A 13,809-nucleotide genomic window follows, 5' to 3' on the forward strand; every position below is an offset into this window, starting at 1 on the left:
TTTTTTTTGTCCGTTTTATAAAAACCAATATTATATAATATATCCTTACGAACACCAAAATGCAACGTTAATCGATCAGATATGTCGGGTAGATAGGGAGTCTCTGTTTCTTTCACTCACTCACCCCCACCCCGCCCACTCATCGTCGCTCACTATATTTATATCTATCTCTCTCGGGTCTTCAAGACCTCTTGCACCGGTATTTGTGTCGCATAAAACAACATGCACGACTCGGGTTTATGGAAATCTCCCATAATTATCTGTACATACAGAATATTCGATTGGTGAGTAGGCTGAACCAGTAACCTAACCATTCGAATTTAAAATAATAGCCGGTCTTCAATAAATTAACATAAAATAGTTTTGTATCTCTTAAAAAAGTTAAAATGAAACAAAACATACCTATCACGCGGGATAAACTAACCCAGTATTGGTAGAGGTATCCATATAATACTGAATAATATAATATACTAAACATAAATACAAATTTGTGTGTTTACGACCAACTCGCGCTCGGCGACACGCTGTACGTGGTCAACAGTTTTCCGGTTACACCTTTTTCGAAGGGTTCGACGAATGTTCAGCACATTTCTCGTATATCATCAGAAATAATATATTATATACTTACTCGGTTTTATTTACATTTTAAGAAAACTATTAGGTTTTTAACGAGATGCTGTTATATAATGGCGTTTTGACAGGACATATACCATCTAAAAATACACCTAAATAGTTTAAATACATATAGGTACACACACCTCGTTTACATACTGTCGCTTATGACTGGAGATCATAACAATTATTATATGTGTGTACAATGGAAAACATATCCATGCAAATAAGAATAATTTTCAAAGGGCGGTGGCTCAAAGTATTTTAAGTGATATTAATTTTTATTTACAATTAAATACTTATATTCTATTTATATTTTTGAGAAGAGCTTTTAGAAATTTTGGGGGATGCTTGCCCTAGTGCCTGCACTGTCTATAATATCCTCTGCGGCTTGTATATTTGATATACTGCAAGTATAGCGGACCAACGACGGATGATGCAGCTACGCAGTCTTAACAACAATTTGGCACGTGGTTTTAGCATCAAAATACAATCGGACGTAATAATAATATATACTGTAGCGGAACGTCAATATAATAATGTAGCATATAGACATTTGGATAATATATAACGCGTATGTACACATACGCAAGAATGGGGTGTGAAAACAGATATTTCTCACGCGGTTTCCTAACAATATCTACAAAGTTCTGTTCGACGTGTCAACACTCAACACAACACGTATTTGTACCTATACATATCATAAAATATATTGTTGTCGTTGTGTAGAATATATATGACTGCACCGGCGACCTAAGCGGACCCTTTGACGGCGAGGAAACAAACATCCTTTACATAATAATAATAATAATAATAATAGTGATGATAATGTGCTGTTGTTGTATGTATTGTGCTGTATGTGTAAAGGTCCGACAAAAGAGGCAATAAAACGTATAGGCGCGAAGGGGTTCCTCTATAAACGTGCAGTCTGACAGTATAATATATATAATATTATAAAACGGAAAAAAATACGTTCGTTTAGCCCCTGTGACGAAGTTATATACGCGTACATCATGTATATATATATAGTTTGGAGGTATATTATTCTATGCTGAAAATATAATTAGAAATACAAAGAACCGGCGACAGACGCATCCACCCGAATTCGGTAATAACATAAATCTTAAAACGGGAACGAGTGACAGACAGACGAGCAAATATTTTCAATAATATTTTACTGGGTTTGGTTTCTTTTATTTTTTTTTCGGTTTTTTTTTCATACCTCGTTCGCTTACGTCCGTCGAATCCCGATATTATATACAGCACACATGCATTATCAAAAAACTGGTACGAATTTTCGTCCACCACCGCTACCTCTCACCACCACACGCGCACGGTCGTATCTAATAATGTGGTGGCGGCACACGGTGCGAGCGTATGGGAAAAGTGTTGTGCGAAAACGTAGTGCGGGAGACTTGAACGCAAGTGAAGTAAGTAATAAAATATTACAAGAGACTTTAACGCACACACGTGAGTTGAATATAAATTCCGACCGGCGACCTCTATGTTTTATTTATTAGAAAGGGAAAAAATTGTACATAGTTTTACCGGACGGAACATCTTTTAAAACATATTACACACATACACATACATGCATACACATAAATATAATGTATATAATATATTGTATAGGTACACTAGGTGTATGGGTATGTTAGCTAAATATGTTATGTCATCCGAATATTTGTTGAACGCACGTGCGAGCGAACTTTACGGCCATATAGAATCCGCAAATCGCAATGAACGACGAAAACCAAACTGATAGTAAGATTGATAACTTAGCCTATATAATATTACTCTGATCTATAACGTATCGTATACTGGACAATTATTCACAACCGATTATACAGCAGTTTTATTCTGTTTAAGTGTCATGAGATGGAGACAACGAAAGTTCAGTAATTTAGTACCTGTGTCCTGCAATGTCGATTCCCGGTGGACGACAATAGGTTGTCGTCGTCGTTGTAAGATTTGTATTAATCCAAAAATAAGCGAGTGCGTATCCAACAGTGTACGGTGTGCTGTGACAGCACAGTAATCTTACTAAAATAACAACAACACTCGATAAGATTGAATATTCGGCGCACTGATAATATAACGATATAGATATGATATCACCGCAAAACCTCACAAAAATCTATACAAAATTATACAAAAAAATGGTTGCAACGGAACGAGCACAGAGTATACGCACTTTGCACGCACAAGCAAACCACCGAGGTTCGGATAAAAAATTTAAAACCTTTATAAAAATATTTTTAAAAAAAAACACCACACACTCCGCGCACGCACACACCAAAAAACCGAAAACACGATGGGTCGAAACAGAATTATTATTATTTAATAATATGCGATCTCTCAGCCAACGAATAAACGAGTAGAGATATACTTTATTTTCGATTCACAACCAAAGCCAAGAAAAGAAAAAAAAAATATTATAATAATGATGGCTTGGAAGCGGACACAAGAGAAAAATAATAAAAACCGGCGCGCGAGCCCGAACGTTCGATAAGGCGGTTGTGCAGTGACTGACTCGGTCCCGGTCGGCTCCAGAACTCGTTTTGTGCGCTCGCCACAATTGCGGGCTGTGTGTGTCGCTCTTGCGCGTGCGTGCGTCAGTATGCGTATGCTCGCCCGCGGAGATCGTGCGCGTGCGCGCGCGGGCCAGCTCCTCTCGGGTGTCGCGGGGCCCGCGATGCGCGCGCCGCCTCCGTCGACAAGGATCGCGGGTACCGCCGCCGTGTGGTACGTCGACCGCGCCGTGGCGACCCGACAAGGACGGCGCGAAACAGGTTTTCCGCCGCTGCCGCCGGTCCGAGAGTCGGGCGCGTGAGCTGCTATTATAGCTCCTCGGTGCGCAGCGGCCGCGTGTACCGGGCGGCGGCTGCCGGCCGGCCGAGAGCGTCGGGACGATGCCGAGGAGTCGGCTGTCGCGCATGCGTGAGGCTCGGTGCGTGCGCGCCGCGCGACGGACGAGCCGGCCGAGCGCGTCACTCGGCTTTCGCCCGCGCGTACGCGTGCGACTTCTCGCGGCGCGCCCGACAGCCCTCGTCGACAAATATCATGATAGTATAATTGGTAAAAATATAATATTTAAATCGTAATATTTTACGACATTGTGCTACCCGGAGAAGAAGCTGACGACGGACGTTTTTGACTCCACAGTATAAGTATGGCGGCCACGTCGTTGAAATTTATAATTGTTTGGACCGTCTTGACGAGGTATAACACAACAATTATTATTGTTGTTGTCACTGTGCTTGTAAATTGTAATAATTAATCGTAATGCATGGCGTGGACAACGACAGTACTCGATCGGAAGGATATTGCCGACTTGCCGTATACCTACAGTCGATTGAGCGTCTATCGAGTTTTCACAAAATCGGACAAAATTCCGGGTACCTCCAATTATTATTTTAATTTTTTAAATTTTTTTTTATCAATTTCGATGATTTATTAACACCATCGTATATAATATATTATTAACATAATTAGAAAATAAAAAATATTTAACCAGTAGGTAACTCGTAATGACGTAATCAATTGATCAGTATATATGTTTTTAATTTTCAATTCTTTTAATATACTTATCTCGTATATGATAATTCAATGATGATAGAATGAGATTAGACAAAAATATTTTCATACCTGAAGGTAAACTAAAGGGCAAGCGCAATTTATTGGTACCTACCTACCTATATTGTCCGTAAAAAAATAAAGAGCGCAATTGGTTCACTGATCCTAAAATGAAAAAGTTGTTTAAGGCGCTATCGGTGCATGCCCGAGTATAGATGTAAGACGACAAATACCAATACATAAAACCCCTAAAAAACCTCGTGGGTGGTCCGGGGTAAGGAATCGTCTTCAACGACCATATAATTCTGCCTCTTCGAACAATAAGCACAGTAATAATTAGCTTTTATTCATGGAAAAAATTGATATTTAAATTGGAACATCAACACGTGGGTAGATAGTAACTGTTAATTAATCCATTTAATATGTCGAGGCAATATAAGAAAATATATTTCTCATTCTATTTATACTAGTATACACATTATGGTTTCACATGATATTTTACTTTTATTTCAATAAAGTTAACGCCATTCTGCATTTTACAGTGGTACAAACACTACAAACAATATATACCTAACCTATGATAATATCATTCAGGTTTTATGCTTCGCATACAAACTAATATTTAATGAAAAAATATAACGCATATATTACAAGTGATTTATAGTAATAAATAATATAAAGTATTATAGAATATTATGTGGTCATGTACGGAAGTATTGAATATTGATATATCACAGCAGTTTGTAGTTATTGCGATGGCTACTGACGGAAAACGAACCAAAACCGGACACCCACGGATTTAAGACTTTATGAGAAACGTGAATAAAATACGAACGGGGCGGAAAAAAGGTCAATAAATGAAAAAAATCGGTAAAAAAACACAACAATACAATTGAAGAACCGACAGAAAATTATCGACAAGCACAACAGACAAACTCAGCCTTATCAGCTATTATGACTTAATCGTTTATTACGGTTTTTATCATCTATATATTTAGTTTTTTTTTAATATTTTTGGAAATAATATAATATTTATTAATTTGTTGTCACATTGAAATCACCATGCAAGCTATAGGTGTCGTTCCAAAAATACTCGATGCTCATTGTGTGAATTATCTATTGTGTATAATTCATTAATTGATAGGCTTGTCAAAACATCGCATAGTTAATGTTAATTGAAGTTATAACCTCACATGGTCAATTTAAATGGGCCTACTTATGGATGTTCGTATGGCAACCTAATTAAAGTTTAATCCATGTAATGATAAATTGATATCAGAATGTAATGTCTAATTTGAGATCAGAATTAAATATCTCAGAGATGCCGATGTCACCCAATTGCACACAGGGTACGCATAATTTTTGATACGGTTGAGCAATAATAGATAAGTCAGTATTAGTAACTGGTCGGGGAAAAATAAACCCTGACATCGGGTATCAGTTGGAACTAGGATACACGAACTAAGTCATTAAGTCGTGCAAGTATTATCGGAGCAGAGCAACAACTACACCTTCGATCCAATTTCCAAATTTCTTACGCCTATATTATCTAGACTCGAGGTCAGCAACCCGTGGCCCTCATATCACTTTTATGTGACCCTCGAGTAAAATGTTTAATCTGTATATAAATAGACATAATGTATACAAATAATTACTACAACTTTATTTGTAGATAGGTTGTATGTACATCAATAAATGATAATTAATTCAATTTAACAGTCATAAGCTTAAATATTCTAAATTTTATATGACCATATAAATTTTTGTTTGTTTATAAAATGTATACATTTTATTTTTTGGCCCTTGACATCAAAAACGTGGCCGACCTTCTGAACTAGATTCTAGGTTGTAGAGAAAAAAGTTTAAAAATCGAATTATTATTACAGTCATGCAATCATGCAGTGGATGAGAGATTTTTAGACAGCGATCAGCATAACTCTAGCAACGGTCTTGGACTAGACTGATCAGCTATGTATCCGTATGGTGATCAAAAAACAGCACCATATTCGAGAACCGCGTGAACCAATAGGCATTGTAGAGCCTATGTCCGCTGGCAAAACGAAGTTTACAGTTGAGTTTCAACTAATAAAAATCAGAATACGCACCACTTTACCACAAATATAATTAATGAGTTGACGACTTTTATTATAATAATACATATATGTTTCCTCAGTACATAGTTTTGTATATAATTATGTACGATGGAATATTCAAATGTATAGCAATAATACTATGATATGTATACGCGTCATCTACCATTTATACTAATAAATTATGCGTATCTACTATGATATAATATATTAGTACAAAGAGTATTATAGCAATACCTAATATTGTTTATAATGACATTATTAGAACATTTTCAGAAAGAAAAGATTCGGTTTTTTTTCATCTATGTACAGTTACCCCCCCCACAGTAGATATTATTATATTATCCCCACTCTTAACGCATTATTGGGTGAAATATATTGCTCTTACATACAATTAAAAAATTTACCTTTGATGTTAGGTATATACGCTTCACATAATATTATAAACCTATATAAATATACACATTCCTTTCATGGTAGGTTGGCCTGCAACGTTTTGTATAAACACATGTTCTTTTGTAATTATTGTACAGTAGTACTTGGCTACCTGAATACTCGCTTTTATCTGTTTACGCATTTTTGATACACATACACGGGGTATGTTAAAATGTTATATTAATAATTTGTATGCATTTATGTATTATGATCATCATATAATTATAATATCGAAAATTGCCTCGAGGCGCTGAAATACAATACTACGCGCACTCTTCTACACAAAATATATTTTTTATAATACACGTCGAAAACCCGAATCTACTTTTTATATATTATTTATATGAGTATAACTTATACCTACAGTGTAGCCGTTCTGCTGTGACGATACCAATGGTAACCGAAGAATATATCACTGCGGCAGTTTTAATATAATAGGTTTAACTAATAACTATAGCCATATAGCTCTGCTACCATTGTTGTTGACAATTATTCTTATTATTCGAAATGTAAATTATTATATTACATTTCGTTAATGATTATTATTACGTTCTCGAGTCACTATATTATTATAATAGGTAGGTATAATACGTACGATACAAGGGAATACCTTTTGAATTATAATCACCATTAATTATTGTTGTATGGAATTTATAGAATTCTCGACGAAGTTCAATTAAAAATATAAAAAACAAAACTTTTAACTCAATAAACGCAAGTATTTATTTTTATACATAAATGTTGGTATGAAAAAATACCGGAGAAATCGGTCGGCTGTATAGATAGTTGTGGTTTAGTGTGTACTCGACATTGAGTAGGTCACTATACCTATATATATAATGGATGTGTTAAATTTGAACTCAACGATAAATTATTATTGCATATGAAAAACTATTCTGAGTGATGAATATGTCAACCTCTAAGGATCCTTTCTAAGGATATTTCGTAATATATTCATACTATATTACTGTTGTAGTTCTAGTACTACGGTAGGTTATACTAATTTTTGCAAAAAACGTCGTACATAGCATTATATTATTAGGTAGTAACTTTTTAAAATAGAATCATTTATTATTTTTGTTGTGTACATATAAATAGCCACACAAAAAATGGAAATAAGTGGAGAATCAGTGATGTTGCCATTAAGCCGATGATATTGTAGTCTTGGGAGAGACTAGGTATATAATGTAAGAAGTCGTTCAGACAACCGTGAAACTACTTAAAGTAAGTATGTCAATAGGATTATGTATAAATTAAAATAAAACAAAGTGCATGACGATGTCAAGGAACAATGTTATTGTAAATGACCTATTGGTGGACATTTTAAAATTTGAAGCAGAAGACAACTTTAAGTATCTATTTGGGAGTAGACATCGATATCAAGAATTACATGAAGTAAATTAACAAGTCATGAGTGGGAACAGGTGGTATCATATGGTATAATTAGAGTCCAAAATCGAAATTACTACAACAGCGACCAATAGTGATGCATACTCAACTGAAACATGGTCATTAATAATAAAGGTGATCAGAAAAAGTTAATAATGTTTGAATGAAAAGTAGTTACTCCAGATCCGGAACATATTTATGGGTCACGGAGCGGCGTCACTGTTCAACCGAGAAACAAAATAGGTATCTATGCGGGAGAAGAAAAAACGAAGAACTATTTCATACATTTTGCAAAAGACCATTTATTCTAGCGCTAATCGAGAATAAAAACAGCTATAATGATATACCGGACACACTTGGAGAGAAGATTGTCAATTAATAAAAAAAAAAGTACCAGTTAAAAAAATAAACAAAACAATACCAATGGGAAATCACTCTGGACTTTTTGGCTATGAACACTTTTTCATCATTTCATCAGGTACCTACCTATAATTTATGTGTAAGTAATTCCTAACGAAACCTAATCTTATTTTTATTTGTAGTAAGTCTTAATCTATCAAATGATTCAACAGGATGAAAGTTCATCAAGCGGTCGAACACACGACGTAAAGCTTAAACTGAATATACCATTGTTGAAATAATTTTAAACCCTTCAGATATTTGATATGGCAATGACGAGAACAATCATTTCAGTAGAAATGGACAATGGTTAGGAGTATTTCGTATTAAATTTTATATCGCTGGTATATAAATATTGTCATTTGACACTGCGACGATACCTGTGCCATTTGAGCATGTCTTATGCTAAAATTTTATCGTGCAGTGTGATTGTTATTACTGGTTTTTTTTGTTGTTTTTTTGTTAATTATAAGTCCAAGTTTTTTCATAACTATTATAGAGTATCATCGTTGTAATACAATCGATCTTAAATAATCTTAAATATCTATGATTGAACAGTATTATATATATATAATAATATATGTTGTCATTATAGGTACTAATTGTATTTATTTATCTTAGCCTGCATAAATTACTATTAGCTGGTTAGTAATTATTTGAGTGACCGGGTAAATGTTTATACTATTGAGTGCTGTTATGACTTATGTGATACATATAAATTGAAAATTTTATGAATATACCAAAGTCGGGAATATTACAGCTCTGGAGCCGTAGTATTGAATAATAAAATGTACAAACCTATAACATCACATACATTGGCAGTGAAGATTCAGGTGACTAAAATTCATAACACATAATATCATTAGATACTAAAATAATAATATATAAATACTTAAAGTGTATATAATATATTATGATACATGTCTGCTGATTAATGTTATTATAGCTTCATCGCTTGTATAGCTCCTGCAGTAGTATAATATATACGTACATGTACACACAACCTGTCACTAAAGCATTTTTATGCATTTATTATTTAATTAGTAATAAAACTGCTATAATTTATATTTTGTAAATTAAAATCGTTAAGTGTCTAATAACGTCGAGACGTTGAGTACCTACCTATGCTAGCGGGAATGTGTAATGATACCGCAGTGCAGAGGTCTGTACTTCGATTTGATTAAAATGTTCACAAAACTTGTGGTGACACACAATCAACTTAGTGTTGTATGTTGTAAGAAAAAACTACTAAATACGCATATACATTTGCATACCCATAATTTGTGAGTTTAGTATTTACTGTCTCTGAAAGTTGCCAACCTGAAAATAAACGTTTTTCGAATTTAAATATTTAAATTGTCAGTTCATTTTGTACGTACAAAAAATAAGTGTCAATTTGTTATAATATGATTCAATGTAGCTACTTTAATATTGTATACATTTTTCTACCTCTATTGGATCATTACAAGTTTACTTTTTTTTTTCGCTCAAAATAATTCGCATTGGCGTTTCTGTGTAAATTTATGCAGTGACATTAATTGAAACACGATTCGCTCATATACATATATATATATATATAAACATTTATAAATTTATGTGTGTATGTGTGTGTGTGTAATATTATCACAAATTGACTTATTTTTTGCGCATTAAATTAATTCACGTTTGGCTACCGTGTTTATACATTTACACAGGTTTACTATAAAATAATATATAAATTATAATATTATGTACTTAGTTAAAATTTAACGAAAATATTTTACAGTGTAGACACATAATATATGATATATGAATTAGATAAAATACATTATTATAAAACAGGCTCATCCAAATAATAACTGTTATTGCTTCGCACGACTGCAAGTGATATGATTATTCCATAAGAAGTCTCTGCGAAATTTGGACAACCTTTGTGTATGTATAATATTTTATGTATGGTTATAGGTGATAGCTGATATGCAACGCCTTAATGACATTATATATTAGGCACTTATTTTTTAAGCATTACATTAATTCACGTATAGCTACGGTGTGTATAATTTTACACAGGTATACTACTATATATCTAATAATATATACAATGTAGATTCTTATTATGTTGAGCTCAATATTGGAATCCTCTTGAAATATTTACCATTATAGAATAAAACTCAATATCTCAAACTTTTATCTGTGCCCGCTGAGTTTCGATTTGACAACAGTTTACTGTATACCTACATTATACTTGGTCGGAATTTAACGAAATTATTTCACAGTGTGGATACATAATATGTAATATAATACACAAGTACATTATAACGAAATAGGGTCATCCAAATAATAACTGTTAGTGCTATTTGCACGACTGCAAGTATGATGCAAGTATGATCCATCGTCCAAACGCAGATTATTTAATGATGTTAATTCTATGTATATATATAAACTTATTAATAATAAAATTGATTGTCCCGAACTATTAACTAAAATTCAATTTAAGGTGCCTACATTTAACTCTCAAAATCACTAATTACTTCATATTAACTGCTACCGCCAGAATTACAGTTACTATAGCCCGTTAAACCGTATGTGTGTGTTCTGTAATGACTTTACAAATGTTGATATTTTTTATGATCCACCGTATTTACTATTTTATTCTTTATCAACTAAGTAATATAACTTATTGTATGTTTTCTATTCTGTAACTTTTGCTCATCTTGGGCGTAATTAATAAATAAATAATAGTAATAATATGATAGAATTGCATAAGAAGTGTTTGCAAAATGTTGACCACTCTTGTATAGGCGTACATATATAATATAGGCTATGTAGCTGGTAAGCAATGCCGTAATGACATTATATTATGTATTGTATTGTGCAAAGATAATAATATGCTGACTCTAGTCGTATGTGTATTAATATATATAGGCGAGAAGCAAAATTGATCCGTTAATTAGACCGCGCGCGTTAATGCAACCGAGTTTAAGAAAAACCATACGCGTGTAGGTACCTGTACGTAAGTATATAATATAATGTATATATGTGCCACGAACACCGAATGATTTATTAAGTATAATATATTTGATATCTACTACTGTACCTACGATTATTAATATATATATATATATATATTACTACTACCGTATGTTGAATACCCACTAAATGTCCGGCATTCATATACATAATATAATAAAGGTAGGTATATAAATGTATAATGAATCACTTTGTATAATATCGTAAGTATACTGTAATATATTACTGAGCGAGACTTTTTTGTACATAATTATACAAACGCGCATTATATACATATATCATATTATATGTATACATATCATAATATACTTTATATACTCGACGAATTTTTCTATTCCCCCCTCCTCGCAGCCTATTTATATGTATCCTATACATATACACACATAGGTATATAGGCATAATATATTATATTATATTATATTATATGATATGAGCAGGTATAATATATATAGGTATATATCCTGCACTCTGCTACAGTTTTACGTATATGGAAGTATATCACTGAAAATAAGATTTTATACTGCACTCTATATGTATATAATAATATTCTACACAATATATATATATTCTAGTAATTCTACTAGAACGAGGTTAATTGTTAATAATGTCATAGAAAATGCATTTAATAACCTACTCCGTAATATCCGATAGGTAAACCCGTTTGGTTGGGAAAAAAAAATTATTGAAATAGTTCTTTTCCTCTTTCCTTATTGCGCGTATTATTTTAGTATACGACATAATAATATTATGTGTATATTAAGTAACTACAAATGACACCATATATAAAACAGCATGTATTAATGATGTTGCAACGATAGAATGATAGGAAAAAAAAAAGTTGAATTATATCTCGGTCGTCTGTAGGTTTTAACATTTTGTTCTTTATTGTATACCCATTACCTAGTAACAGTAGGTAGATATAGGTAAAATAGTACAATTATCGAGTAAATTTCCACTGTAGTACCTACGTATTTGAGACAATGAAAAATATGTTTTAAATTGATATCCATAAATTATTATATTGTATTTATTGTTCGAGAAATTTGTATTTTAAAAGATTTCCTCAAAATAACACAAACTGTTTGGAATGTTATATTATACGATTATAAACGAGTGTAAGTTGAGATGGAACAGGTTGGGCTTAGGAATGTTCAAGTGGAAACATTAAAAACTATATTAACTGTGGACCAAAGCTATATACGCTCATACAATATTATTATTAAATATATATTATGCGTTTGGTAAATTGGAAAATGCGTTACGTTGCAGTATAGAAGAAATAAAAAAGAATTGTTTTTGATATTTTACGAAAAGAAAAATGAATTGAATTAATTGTTTTCATTTTTTTTTTTTTTAATCTCGAAACCAGTTCTGTCGTGTATCCAATGTGTAATTTGTACTTTGGCGAATATAATTGGTGATAACCTTACTTCAGTAAATGACAGGGTGATTTGAGCCTCAAAACAAACCGGTATTTTCAATTATTTGTAATTCGTTTATAAATTAGTTTTTCAACAAAAGCACAACGCTAAAACATTGATTACAGCGTGGTATGACTAATTTCCAAAACTGGTTCCGCGAAGGAAATTCGATTTGATTAACAATATCTATTTTGAAAATAATAAAAAAAAAATATTTCGCCACAGCCAGCTATAATAAATATAATATTGTACATCGGCATATTTTATTCCGCAAATCGTATGGCCCAAGGATATATGTATGTTACGGGCAAAAGCTGAAATCGGTAAAACCTTATAAATGCTAGACAATATGCGAGCTACTCACGATATAGGTACTTTGGCAAAAGTCATGGTTTGTCTTTTGCCCGGCAAACCTAGAGTATTACCGATCTCATATTTTGTGCAAAATCATAAATTACCTAAATAAATTTAAAAAAAATCACAGTAGTTATAGTTACAGTATTTGTTTTTTTGTATTACATATAAAAACGATAAAATGAATGATATTATTGTTTGAATATAATTAAATACGTATAAATGATAATAGAAATATAAAGGCATTACTTTAATATTTATGTGTATAGTTGATTTTATCGATAAACGTGTACTACTGAGAGATGTAAACGTAAATAACAAAATCATATTATTTGCAGACTTTAATTACAACTTGTGTAGCAACAGTTAAAAAACAAAATTATACCATTAGTCATTACCTTCATCAATAAACCATATAAGTAAATACCTTAAAAATATGTTTTTGTCGTAATAATTGTAAAATTAGCTGTACTTCTTAAGATTTTTAATTCTTAAAATCAACATTATACCTATCTAATACCGCA

General features: G+C 32.6%; 1 protein-coding gene across 1 annotated transcript in view; it reads right to left on the reverse strand.

Moving 5' to 3' along the window:
* Nucleotides 1-3,159, reverse strand: part of LOC111028316 (protein dachsous) — a 130,347-nt gene extending 127,188 nt beyond the window's left edge. The window contains exon 1 of the mRNA XM_022306907.1: nucleotides 2,523-3,159. The gene's annotated coding sequence lies outside the window, so the exon portion shown is untranslated. The remainder of the gene's footprint in view (nucleotides 1-2,522) is intronic.
* Between the last annotated feature and the right edge of the window lie 10,650 nt (nucleotides 3,160-13,809).

The sequence above is a fragment of the Myzus persicae genome, unplaced genomic scaffold, assembly GCF_001856785.1.
Source record: "Myzus persicae strain clone G006 unplaced genomic scaffold, MPER_G0061.0, whole genome shotgun sequence".
NCBI lineage: Eukaryota > Metazoa > Arthropoda > Insecta > Hemiptera > Aphididae > Myzus > Myzus persicae.